Here is a 14,436-nt window from a genome sequence, read left to right on the forward strand (position 1 = left end):
CTTGTGTTGACTTGACAATATGGTGTGGAATCTTTCCCTGTCGATAAATCTGTTTCCACAGGTCACTTCAATGGTTAAATCTTAATCCTGCTTTGTGAATGTCCCACAGCTGACACGACAGCCCACTATTCCTGGGTATTAAGAGTGTTTCTTCACTGCCACTCTTGTAAATGACTCAGTAGGCACCCCTGTTATGGCTGAATCTCTGCACACATCCTGGCCTATTTCTTCAGGATGAATTCCTCTAAGAGGAGTTGCTGGGGTCAAAGAAGCGTGGGCATTTTGAGGGCTTTTTGATGCACACCTACAAACTGATCTTCAAAAAGATTTTTAACAATTTGCTCTCCTGCCAGAGAGTCTTCAGAACACTTGCCAAGGTTGAGTATTTTCATTCTTTTTTTTAAAAAAAAGTGGTTTTAAATTGTTGTTTAAATTTTCTTCAGTTATTAGAGAGATGGAAATTATTTAAAAATGTATGCTTCCAGCCATTTGCATGCGTGTTTGTCCAAACATTTCTCGAGCATCATTTAGGTGCCAGAGATTGAGCTTACAGTGGTGTGCAGTGACTGGGAGTCCTGGCTCCTTTGGGGAGGGGTCTCAGTCTGGTGGGGAAGCAAAACCAGACAAGGTCACAGAAGATTATAGCCGTCAGTGACAAGCAATAAGCAATATGGTACAAGGTTCTGTGTGGGAGAGTCACCAGCCTAGCAACCTTGTGGGGTGGGGACTGGAGAAGGAAGACTTCCTGGAGGAGGGAATAGTCCTGATGGAAGAATAGGAGGCCAGGAAGGTGTCCTGGGGCTTAGGTGCAGGCAAGATGGGCACAGGGTTTCGGGAAACTAAGAAGTTCAATCTGGTTGTAGCATCAGGTGTAAGAGACAAGGCTGGAGGTGTGGGCAGGCCCAGACGGTGACAGGCTTTCTATGCCTTTGGACAATATCCTGAGAATGGCTGGGAGACACTGACCACTTTCAGGCAGATTTAAGCACAATTATAATATACGTGAGGCAGCATGCTTCTAGAAGAGACCAGGATGCCTCGCTGGCTGGATTCTGCCCCAGTCACTTGATCGCAAATCATGAGAAGGTGCAGGGTTCCTGCTGGCCCCCACGGCGCCTTTGTAGGAATAACGGAGACTTGCCCCTTTCTCAAGTACCATCCCTTCGAGTGAGTAGATTATGTTCTCAGTGAAGACAAAGCAAACGTAAGTTGATTCTCCAGAAATTATACACAAAATTATTGAAGACAAAATAGTAGCGAATTAGTGTTTTTAGTCACAGTCATTAGGAACCCCGAACCTCGGGGATACAACAATTTGTTGTAAAGGTAGTCTCAGTCACAAAATAATTCTTATGGAAACAAAAGCTCCTGTGGTAATGTCAGTGCTTGCTTGCTCCAATATCTTATTTTCCGTAGAAAGGGTCACTAGATTTGACAGCATTTCTTGTGACATTGTGGATGTTAAGTCGTTTGGTATTAATTTTAAATGTGAGAAGCTACATTTTCCACTGGTGGCTGATACTGCCAAGGTTATTGTATCCTGAGAGCTACCATGGTTTTAGTAAAACGTATCCACTATGTTCTTTCTGCAGATATGTTGAGGTACTCACCTGAGTCAACTAGATCTGAGAAAGTAGCTTAAGGAGTTTTCTTCCATCAGTATCTCAGCATTATCACATTTCCTACCACGTTCCTCCATTTCAATCATATATATGTAACGGTTGTAGAAGCTCACGGTTATCATCATTTTTCAAATTGCACATGTCATCTAGAATACTGAAAAGTCTAGAAATACTGATATACTTCAAGCGTCAAAAGCTTTTCTTCTAAAGAGATATTGCTGTTTCCAATATAAAAAAATTGATTTTGATATTGGCCCTTGGATTTTAAAAGGGCTGGTCATCGAATTCACAGTTAAAACGAGTCTTCTCTCTCCTTTTTCTAGTATTTTCTATCTTGGAGAAGTTGGCATCAGTGTCCAGAGGCTATAATTTGTTTGACATCAATAATATATATTTCACTAACTTTGTTTTATAAACTGGGGGAAAATGTGTGTTTTCCCAAGAATTTCTTAAACCTTGTAATGTCTTCAAAGATATTATATACATGAACTTTTGATTTCTGTTTTTTTGGTATTTATGTTGACATATGTTATCATAAATTTTATGCCAAATTAGTGCTGGCCAGACATATTTTTTAAAATATTTTTTCAAAATATAGCTTTGACTTGTGTTCCAGAATCTATCTCTTTACTAATGATTTCTGAAAGAATGTTACTGTCTCTAATTGAGTTTTTCAGGTCACGGTTTTCGATTGACTTTTTCATCATTTATTTGATAGTTGTCTCAAATTTATGTTTGATTACTCTGTTTTTCAGTACTCTCTAATGTTCCACTGAAGTCAAACAGTTCTTGGATGATATAACAGAATTCAGTGATGTCAAAAGAAATTTTTGCTATATTATTCACTACTAGGTTTAAATAATGGGCAGCCTTAGAACTTTTTAGGGGATTTTATGTTGAAATCCATTAAAGTTTGTCAAAAAATTTTTTTTGTCATTGTCATAACCCTGCCCTGTCAAATTATTATGGTCTAGATTCAGTGTTTTGTGTGCATGTATGTGTATGGTCTGCTAAAAATCTGTTTAACCTTCTCCAGCAATATCATTTACTGGAGAAAAAAATTTTTTTTTAACATTTTCATGTAAGTATATTTGCATTTAAAAAATTTACAAATCTAAAAATAACTATTCCACCTGGCTAACAAGAGCTGTGCCTCAGGTATTCAGCTGTATAACATTTAGCATTTCTTACAATATTCAAAGCTATTTTGGTCAACAAATCTACTATATTTACTTATTTGACTTTTAGTTTTCATTTGCTAAATACTATGTACTGTTATTTGGTGTTTGTATCCTGGATAAGTGTTCGGCTCTGCTGCTATTATGAATCTTCTATGATTTCTGCAAATGAAGGAAATTCTTGTTCGAATACTCATACATTTTCTTAGATGATCCTCTGAAAGGTAGACAATGTCATGCTAACATAATTGTATTTATTATGTGTTCAACAAGAGCATGCCAATATTTTCTTTATTATATAGAATCTGTTTTGCAGCATTAGTAATTACATATTTTTCAAATCTGATTTGAAGTTTGAATACAGAGTACTCTCATCAGTGTTTATTTCAGATTCTTCATGATTACCAAAAAAAAAGTAGTGCTAAATGCTCTCAATCTTTGCACTCTTTCTTATTTTCCAGTTGACTTTTCATTCTTAAAGTGCTGCCAAAATGCAGAAGTCTTTGAAGTTTAATAACGTAATCAGAACCTACTGATTTTATTCCCTCACCATTTAGATAAATGTGTGTTTGTTCTATTTCTCTAAACTCCAACCTGTATTATCTTATGTAGAGTAAAAACTTACTTGAGGTGGATAATTTTCAACAAGAGTGCGCCTTTGTTTTATATTCAAACTACATAGCCATGTATTTGGATTCTTTGCATTTTTTCCAGTTTTCCTTGAAATCTGTCAGTTGTGGTTGACAGTGGAATTTTTGAAGTAAATTCACATCCTGCTCACGTTTCTGTGACACGTTAACTGAAATCTACATCTCAGCACTCTTATTTTTATCTTTTTGGCTTTTTAGTCCCCTAATTTATTAAACAGTACAAATCATTTTATTTCATTTCTTCTGTAGACAGCTTTTCATTTTCTGTTTTTAGTTAGATATCCTTTTTTCTTTCCAATATCATGGGAGAAATTATATATTAGCTAAGTATTTTATTTTAGAATTTGTAACTTTAAAAAATACTATGTAGCAAGCTATGAAATTTAACTGCAGTTAATTTTTGTCCTAAATAAATTTCCTTTATCTAGGGAGGGAGGAAATGTAATGGAATATTACTCAGCCATAAAAAGAATGAAACCTCGCCATTTGCAGCAACACAGATAGACCTAGAGGATATTATACTAAAGTGAGAGAAGTCAGACAGAGAAAGACAAATACTGTGGGATCTAAAAACAGAACAAATGAACAAACATAACAAAACAGAAATAGAGTCATAGATTCAGAGAACAAACTCATGATTGCCAGAGGGGATGGGGTGAGGGGAGAGGAGAAATAGGTGAGGGAGATTAAGAGGTACCAACTTCCAGTTGCAAAATAAATGTCACTGGGATACAGTGGGGGGAATATAGTCAAGTTTTAACTATGTAACATCTTTGTCTGGTGACAGACAGTTACTAGACTTACTGTGGTGATCGTTTTGAAATGTATAGAAATTTCGAATCATTATGTTGTGAAATAGGAACTAACAGTCTTGTAGGTAGATTATACTTCAAAAACAAACTCATAGAAAAAGAAGTCAGATTTGTGGCTACCAAAGGTGGGGGGGTGGGCAAAGGGGGAATTAGGTGAAGGCAGTCAGAAGGTACAAACTTCTAGTTATCAGATAAATAAGCAATGTAATGCACATGATAAGTACAATTAACACTGCTGTTACGTTACACATGAAAATTCTTAAAAGAGTAAATCCTAAGAGTTCTCATCACAAGGAAAAAAACCTTTTTTTATATTTCTTTAATTTTATGTCTCTATGAGATGACGGATGTTCACTAAGCTTACTGCGATAATCATTTCATGATATATTTAAGTCACATCATTATGCTGCACACCCTAAACTTATCCAGTGCTGAATGTCCACTATATCTCAACAAAACTGGAAGAAAATAATTCCTTTAACAGCCCATATGCAGTAGCTGTGCTTTAATTAGCAGTTTATTATATAGCAGTCTCTAATTTATGAATATAAAATAATTACTTGGTGGATATGTAACAGTAAGTGAACATTCATTACTACAAAAGTGAGTTATATTATAATGAAAATCTGGTAGATTAAAATTAGGAACTCTGAGTTATCATTCAGGCAGAATTAATTATACATGCATTAAAATAATTTTATATAATTTGCATATGAGTTATAAGGCAACATTTAAAATTTAGCCAGTATACAAATACTAATAGAAAACGTTAAAATTTAGATAAAAACTCAAAATAACAGTTGGAAAACAATAACTCCTTGTTTGGAAGCTCTAGTCATTACAGATACTTTTTTTAACTTCAGAGACAAGTAGCATTAGTCACATTTTTAAAATTTTTTTTAACTTTGTATTTATTTATATTTAAAGATTTTATTTTAGTTGGGGAGGTAATTAGGTTTATTTGTTTTGGGAGGAAGGACTGGGGATTGAACCCAGGACCCCCTGCATGCTAAGCATGCACTCTATTACTTGAGCTATACCCTCCCCCACTGTAGATGTTCAAGTCAGCAAGATCTTCATCAACCTCATTCTGTTTCAACTTATGAAACAAGTACATGTCAACACTGTTAGAAAAAGTCTTTTTATTTATTTCCATCTCTCATAAAGTTATCACAATAAACAGATTTTTGTTAAAAATATTTTATTATCTTCCAGAAAATTATTGTAGTAATATAAATCACCTACCTTTAGAATCAGCAGTCAAATAAAAATGTGGAAAAATTCAAAATAATAATGATATCTATGATGTGGCCTTAGAGGTCATGCCCTTGAGCAATACCCAACCTGAACAACTGTCCTTGGCTACTCTAGACATTTATATGGTTATTACAGTTAACAAAATACTCCCACATACATAGAAACAGCCTGTGTAGGAAATAGAGATAAGTTTCTAAGGGAGCCTGAGACCTGTGTTTGGATGCTAGTCACTATGTTTGCTGTGACCTTGGGCAATTCACTCACTACTCCCTAGGACTCCTCGGTCACCTCGTCTAGAAATGGGGAAAAGTACACGTAATCCTTCAGACTACTGCCTGGAAGCCATGAGCGATGTCCCCAGTTCTGGGCAGTAAATGTAATCATGAGATGCTCATAAGGTTTCCGTTTTGCACTTGATAAAAATGTGCTTTCTTAAAAAATTGTATTATATTTTTCAAATCGAATGAAGTACATGTGCAGAACCAATAAAAGACAGTAATTCTGGTGAATTTGGGATCAGTTTCTGGTAAGTCTCCTGTGGACGGCTGCTAGTTTCACATGTCCAGTGATCTTCGGTAGGAGCCTGAGCAGCAGACGTTCTGACATTCTTAGGAAGCGAAATGTTAAGGCAATTGCCTGAAGCTTGCAAATAAGCCACTGTGCAAACTGCAAACCTAAAGGTGATCTTTGCAGCAATCCCCAACCAATAAATGGCTCTGTAATAAATCTCAAGAGGATGCAGGGTTTCTATTTTGAGAAGTGAAATTTTGCAAAAACAACCAGAAAGCAGTTAAAGTCCCAGAAATGGTGCAAATATTTACTTCAGAGGAAACCAGGAGGAAGTTTGGTTGAACATCCTCCTCCCCTCTTTTTCTGATGACCCCACTTGATTATAGCAGCACGTCTGTGGCCTGCAAAAAAAAAAAAAAAAAAAAGAGTGTGTCCAATCTTTCGTTCACTCATTCAGCATTTACTGTGGGCCTGCTATGTACCAGGTACCTGCTTATGTGCTGATAAGAGTCAAATTAGACATGATCTTGGTCCACACAGGGCTCTTGAGGTCTAGCTTGTGGACTGTCTTTCCCACACCACATTCTGTCTCTCCTTCCTTCCACCATCCTAGGGGACAGCTTCCTTTGGTCCTTGGTGTCCAGGACTCCTTGCTTTACCAATGATTTCAGATGTTCATTGAGGGAAAAACGACTACATGTTCCAACTGCCCTGCCTTTGCTCCTAGCACCCTGGTTTGTTCAGAGTCTCAGCACTGCCTCTAGAAATGCTTCTCATCGTCCAGATTGACACAAATGCCACCTCCTCCGTGCAGCCTTCCCTCATCATCCAAGTCAGAAATGACTTGTCCTTCCTCTCTGATCCAATAGGCTTTTGTTTGTACATTATTTTAGCACTAACCACACACCTCCCTTTTCTTACGGCTATTGGGGTCAATAGAAACCTTCCCTGCTAGACCAGGATGTGTGTGTCGGCGGGGGAGTGATACCACTCTCTGAGCCCAGGGCCCTTGTCCAGTTCCTCTCTACCCTTGCAACCTGCCTTACATTGCTGGGTACATACCATACACTAAAAAAAAATTTGGCTGGATTTGATTTTTTTTCTTCAATTTGAGCTGCCCAGAATTAGCCTGCTCAAACTCAGCTGTGGGTGGCACTCTACCATCTTATGGTCTATTTATTTAATATTCTTTGATCTCCATACTTAGTCCCCTCCATCCCACCCAACCATGACACCCCCGCTGTAGATACACACTCCTGTTTTATTAAAGTGCAATCCCCTAAACCATCTAAATAACCGCGAGGCTATTTACATATCCACGTCAGCTTGAACACTTGGCATTGTTTGGCATTGAGTTTGCCTTTTGGCCAAGGGAATGAAACTCTTCACTGGAATTTCATGTTCCAGACCAGCAGCCAGGGAGGACTCTTTTGGGGCAGGGCAGGTGACCCTTGGACTTGAAGGGGGAGGCAGGCGGCAGGTTGGTCTGACACACAATTTCCGCTTCCTCTCCAGGCTCCCCCGACCTGAGAGCCTGATGCCTTGCCCTGGGCTCTGTCCTCTCTGGCAGAGTCTGTCTGCACAGCTGCCACGTTGCCAGCCAGGAGGCCCCAGAGAGTTCTCTCTTCCAAGAGATTATCTGTCGTCCTTGAGAAGGCCCATTTCTGTTTCTCCTGCGTCTTTGGGCTGGTACCCCCTAATTACACCCTTGGTGAAATGCCCCTCGCCTACCCTCTGGTGAACAAACACCATGAGTCTTCAGACCAGTCGTTCTCAAATGGTTTCTGGTCTCAGCGCCCCGTACACTCTTAAAAATTATTCAGGAACCCAAAGAGCAATTGTTTATGTAGGCTGTATCCATTAATAGTTGCCATGTTAGAAAGAAAACTAAGACAATCAAAAACATGTCTTAAATTAATTTTTTAAATGGTACTGTAACCACTACATGCTAATATATTAACACAAATCATGAAAAACTTAGTGAGAAAGGAGGTGCTGTTTTACATTTTTGCTAATCTCATTATTAATATTCTGACTTGATAAAGGAGACCTAGATTCTCAGATCTGCCCCTGCGTTCAGTCGGTTGCCGTTTCACACGTCAAGCAGCCTTTGGAAAGCACCACTCTACCTTGAGAAAGACTGAGGGCAAAAATGGCGGCTAGCATCTTAGCAACTGTTATGAAAGAGTCTGACCTCACTAACCCTCTCAAAGGATCTCCAGAACCCCCAGGAGGTCCCCAGACCCCACTTGGAGAACTGCCTGCTGCCCTAGACCACTGGTGTCTTCACTTTGTCTTTTTTCTTTTTTAATGGAGATACTGGAGATTGTACCAGGACCTCACGCATGCTAAGCATGCACGCTACCACTGAGCCATATCCCTCCCCACTCAACCATCGGTTTCTTACTCCCTGCTCACGCTTATGGCCTGGATTTTAAGCAGACTGTGGTTGGCACTCAGTCAGTCTTGCTGGAAACACTGTATCTGTATCATTGAGCGTTATCCCTCTCACAGCTCCCTCGGGGTAACACCCACTTATTCTAGTCTTGGTGCAGCTGCTGGCATTTGGATTCTTGCAGAGGACGGCTCTGAAAGTGATGTGATTCTGCTGAACACCCTCAGTGGTCTCAGATCTTTGTTCTTTGAGGAGTGTTTTGAGTTTTGGAAACAGCCAAAGGCCATTTAGAATGAAATCTGGTTAATAATATGGGTAGCCATTGGGTAAACTACATTTTTGGATTTTTAAAAAGTAACGTTGATTTCCTAAAATTTGGACTGCAAATCTACTTTAATAACCACTCCCCTGGTTCTACACGTAGATTCATACCTGTGCAAAATGACTTTGGAACATGTTGAGTAATTGCATCATCATTTGAACGGCAAAAATTGGAAACAAAATCTTAATGTCTGCAACTGGGAAACCAGTTAAATAAACCATGGGTATCCATGGAATAGAACACTTGGCAGTTGAAGAAAAGAATGAGAAAGTTCTATACGTACTGATAATAAATTAACTCCGAAATATACTAAGTGAAAAGGCACGAGGCAGAGCAATGTATGCAGTGTGCTACCAGCCACAGGGCAAAACTGTTCTGTGTGTGGGTCTCTATGCCTGTGTGTGTCTCTGTGTTTGCTCATGAAAACACAAGGTGTACAATAAACTAGGAGTACTGGTTGCCTCGGAACTGCCTAGGGTAGAGGGTAGAAAAGCAGATTTTCAAGGATTATCCCTTTGTACCTTTCAAATTCTAAACCATGTGAATGTTACCTAATAAAAGGAAAACATTTAAGAGACCCAAACTGAAAAAAATTATGACATACCCTTCTTCCTCCAAAATGAAAAACAAAAAACAATTCCTAACACTTAGAAAGGCTATTCTCCAAAAAGAGTTCTTAGTATTGCCTGAGCAATCGTGTGATTATTAGAAGAAATATACAATATATATGGCGACATACGCAAAGGGGACGCTAGAAGGCTTACAATGAGATACATTTGTGAAAAGGACTAGGCATTTTTGTAGTTGTGTCTTATTCTTCTCACCCTTGCCCCGTTTCACAAATAGGGAAACTGAGTCCAGGTGGACTCAGTGACTCATCCGTGTCATCTGGGCTCTTGGGTCCAACTCTCACCTTGTTAGGGGATGTCCTGACTGCTCCTGCCTGTCTCTCTGTGGGGGATGTGGCAGTGGGTGGGGGACACAGAGTGGCAGATCCTCTTTCATTTGGTCCTGAACACACTTCTCTCCTCACTTCCCACCTGCATCCGGGGCTGGAGGCCTGGGCAGGGTACACGGGCTTGTGACGTTGGCTTGTGCCACTGTATCTTCCTCCCTCTCTTCCCCTGGGCTACGCACGCCGGGCAGGGCGTCCTCCTCCAGGCTCCGCTCTTGGTGTCCGGTAGGCACAGTGCCTCTATTTCCCAAATGAGCATTTGCCAGATCAATATCACCTGCTTTGTCCCACACTTTGGTTCAGAGTGACTTTGGGTTGTTTCAAATCAACCTCTCCTTGAAAGGATAAAGATTTGGCCTCAACTAGGGACTCAAAGCCTGTGGTGGAGGCTCGACAGGGTTCCGGCAGAGGTTGAGTGGCCCAGGTCGGGGTGCCCTGAAGGGACCTTTGCCTTTCATTCCTTCTCTCAACAAATGCCTGTTGCATCTATTCACTGGGGAGGCACAGCTCTGGGCACTGGGGACATAGTGATGATCAAAACAGAGAAGGCTTCTGTTCTCTGGAGCTTACGTTCTTGTGATAAGAGACTGACAGTAAGCAAGTAAACAAGCATATGATTGCAGTAAATTCACATACTAATTAATAGATCAGAGGATGATGTGGCTGAGAGGCTGGGGAGCTGATTTTGGGCCGTGTGCTTGGGGAAGCTTTTGAAGAGGCTTTCTTAAGAGGGAAATGCTATCCCAATGCCTTTTGAGGCCTTTCTGTCCAGTAGTGAGAGTCTAACATTCTCTGCATCCAACAGGTTCCCAAGGATGAATGAAAGACATGGAGAAAAAGAGAGGTGGCAGTTCCCTGGGGTCCTGTGTCTGCCAGCTGCTGCTCAGTACCTCTGAGAAACTGCTTTCAGCTAAAGGGGACCACCTGTCCTGGGAACCTCGGTACTTGGGACAGGGCCCCCTGGATGGACCCTTTGGCAAGATGAATTGGACCAACGGTAGGTTCCAGGACCCCAGAGCCATCGGTGACTTCCTAGACAACCCTACCCAATTGCCCAGCTTGGGTAGGATCAGCTGAAAGCCAGCCCTGGGCAAAGTGGCTATTAATTACTATTAAATAATAATCTGACTATTTAGTTCTTAAACAACCCTGTGGGGGTATTCATACTATGTCCATCTCATAGGTGAAGAAAACGAGCTCAGAGAGGCTGCGTGATTGTCCTAAGATCACACGGTTAGAAGTACTCGAGATTCAGGTCACTGGGCCCTAAAGCTCAGGCTCTTTCATGACATCATCCTTTTTTTTTTTAAATTGAAGTACAGTCAGTTCCAATGTGTCCATTTCTGGTGTGCAGCACAATGTCCCAGTCATGCATATACATGCATATACTCATTTTCATATTTTTTAATGAAAGGTTATTAGAAGATATTGAACATAGTTCCCTGTGCTATACAGAAGAAACTTTTTAAAAAATCTATTTTTATATATAGTGGCTGACATTTGTAAATCTCAAACTCCCACATGTATCCCTTCCCACCCCTTTTCCCTGGTAATCATAAGACTGTTTACTCTGCATGACATCATCCTTCATGCTGCTCTGACACTCCTGCCAACCCTCCTCTGGCTTCCCAGGATGTGTCCTTGCCTTTCTGACCCTAGATGGACACCCTTATGTGGTCCAGCCTCCTCACTGAGCAGGTGTGCCCTCCCCGGCCAGCGTCCCCCAGCTGGTGCCCCGGGCTCCCCTCTCATTGGCTGTAATTCTTCATACTTCCACCCCCAGAAACCTTGTGTCATCAGTAGGTATGAGATTGCCCTAGTGATCCAGTAGGTTCCCTCCACCTGACCCTGGCAGCAATGTCTGCATTTGCGTGTCTGAGGAGCCAGCTCCCACCATGTCTGGAGAGGTGCTCCCCGCTCCAGGGAGTGAACCACACAGCTCCACTTTATGATGGAAGGAATAGGAAGAGGCTTGAGGGCAGGCAAAGAGAGCTTTGTGTTTGGAGTTGAAAACATGGATTCCAGCCCTGGCTCCAGCACGCAGGTAGGGCAAGTGGCTTACCCTGAGGATCTGCATGGAAGGGGAGTTGGGCTAGATATGTTTTAAGATTCCTTCTAACTCTGAGAATCCAGGGACAGCCTGTGGCTGGAGAGGGGATGGGCTTGGTGTCTCCATCCCTTGATGCAGGAGAAATTTTTTCACAGTGTGGATAATATCAACACCACCGCCCTCACCAGAGCATGGCCAGGCTCTCCCAGCTGTCACTTCTGCCTAGTTCCAGCCCAACTAGCTGGTGTCCTGACCCCTTCCCACCCCCTCACATGCCCCTCCTTGGGGACGGATCACCTGCTTCCTCCTGGTTGTCATTTTTCTGGACATCATGTCATATCTGATAACCCTTAACCCTTTGTAAACATGGTAGAACTCAAGAGTAAAATGATCGCATGTGACGGCAAAGTGTAGTATTCAGAAACATACAATTTACAGTCAGAGAGACGTGGGTTCAAGTCTGACCTCTGCCACTGCCTAGCTCTGTGACTTTGAGAAAGTTTCATCTCTGTGAGCTGGTTTCTTTACTGTCAGATGGGAATAATAATGACCCCTAACCTCACTGTCTGAGATAATGAACATGCCTGGCACATGTTAAGCCCCCGAATGTAAGGTAGCTAATACTATGGATCCTGTAGAATTCATTTGCCTATGGTCGGTTTGGGCTGCTTTCACAAATCACCATGGAGTGGATGGTTTATAAACAGCAGATATTTATTTCTCATAGTTCTGGATGCTGGTAGGTCCAAGACTGAGGCCCTGGCACACTCAGTGTCTGGTGAGAGCCCACTTCTGGTTCATAGACAGCCGTCTTCTTGCTGTGTCCTCACAGGTTGGAAGGGGGACAGGAGATCCTCTGGGGGTTTCTCTTAGACGGAAACTATTCCCATTCATGAGGGCTCCATCCTCATGACCTAATCATCTCCTGAAGACCCCACCTCCAAATACCAGCACCTGAGGGGTAGGATTTAACATGAATTTTGGCAGGACACAAACATTACGTCTACACGTGCTTAAGCATTATTCTCAAATTTCCTTTCCTTTTCCTCTCCACCCCTTTATACAGAGAACATCACCACTGTGAAACCAGGGCCTAAACCTGAAGGAGTTATCAGGTGGGTTAGGGGAAGACTCTCACAGAGGAGGAGGGTCAGGGATCTTGGAGAAGGGGCTGACTGGCCCTGATGTGGGCATTGGTAAGGGGTGGGACCATGGCCATGGAGGTTGGAGCAGAGGAGAGTGGCTCAAAATGGAGACAGGAGATGGTTGGCTGTTGGGGATGTGGAAACCCAGAGGTGAGAGAGATCCTACAGAAGCGGGGAGGCCCCAGGGCAATTTTGTGGATGGTCACCAAAGCCAGCCAGGGCAGCTGCAGCATCCTTATTCTCTTGTTTGCATCCCTCAGCTTAGGCACAGTAGTCACGGTTGTTTCCAGCTCCATTGGCATCGTGGCCCTCATCTTGCTCCTGGCGGGTCTCTTGTCCATGACTCTGAAGAAATGGAGGCAGGAAAGTGAGTCGAATGGCTGGCTTTGGAACTGGGGATGAAGAAAGGGGCAGAGATGGGGTATCTTTCCTTTGGGGCAGCCGTAGAGGAGGGGAGAAGGGGGCAGATTGTAGGGTCTGTTCTTGAGATTGCCAGGGACTCAGCCCACAGCAACAAGATTTATTTCTGGTACAAATTCTTTATGCTACAAGCCACATATAAGCAATCTGCCTCGATGTGGTTTACATGCATCAACTAAAAGAAATATTGATGCCAGATAATCTCATCTAAATAATAACCAAAATTTATAAAGTGTACCGACAGTGCTCACATCCCCCCACTTCCTGGCCAAATGGTCAAATGGGTTGAACACGGTGGATTTTGCATTTCAAAGTTCAACCCTAAGTCCAGCAGTCGACCAAATAAAGATGGTTACTATCCCACCTCAGGCTGACTCTGAATTAATTAATTTTTCTAGGACTATTTAAGAAACAGCTGAAGCATCAGACCAACTTTCTGCACAAATCCTCGGTAAGGAAATTGTCGAGTCCTGCCTATAGGGGCTCCTGGTCATCTCTGCCAGGGTTTCATGCTGTTCCTAGATAGACCCCACACAGGGAGTTGGGGGGATGAGGCAGAGAACAGCCCTAAAAGAAATGTTTTTGAAAATCAAGGGTGATCTAGGCCTTGCTCAGCAAGAACCCAGTGTTCCACTTGCTGTCTGGTAGGGGACCCCCGTAGCTGGTTTTGTCTTTGGAAGTTGCTGGTGCCCAGCCATCTGCCTCTAACCTGAGTCCTGTTTCTAAAGGAGTTTTCCTGCCATGCTGACGCCATATATTCCAACGTGATCAACCTGGCCTCCTGGAAAGAGGATGACTTCGCTGTCTATGCTAATGTGCCCCGTTTTGATCGCCCCAGGAGGACGTCACCAGACCAAGTGGAATACGCCTCCATTGTATTCCACTGATCAGAAGCCAATCGGAAGCCAGCGAGATGCTTTAGAGTGGAGGGTCAGACCTATGCCCTAGCTGGATCCTGATGTGGCTTTTGCTTTAGTGGGGTGTGTGTGTGTGTGTGTGTGTGTGTGTGTGTGTGTGTTTAAAAATGCATAAAACACATTCAGATGAAGGAAAATGGCTGGGTGTTTTTTCTAATTTATTGGAAGCAAAGTGCAGTTCTGATGAAAAGGAGTGACATATG

Source organism: Camelus dromedarius, chromosome 21, assembly GCF_036321535.1.
Source record: "Camelus dromedarius isolate mCamDro1 chromosome 21, mCamDro1.pat, whole genome shotgun sequence".
NCBI classification, from domain to species: Eukaryota; Metazoa; Chordata; class Mammalia; order Artiodactyla; family Camelidae; genus Camelus; species Camelus dromedarius.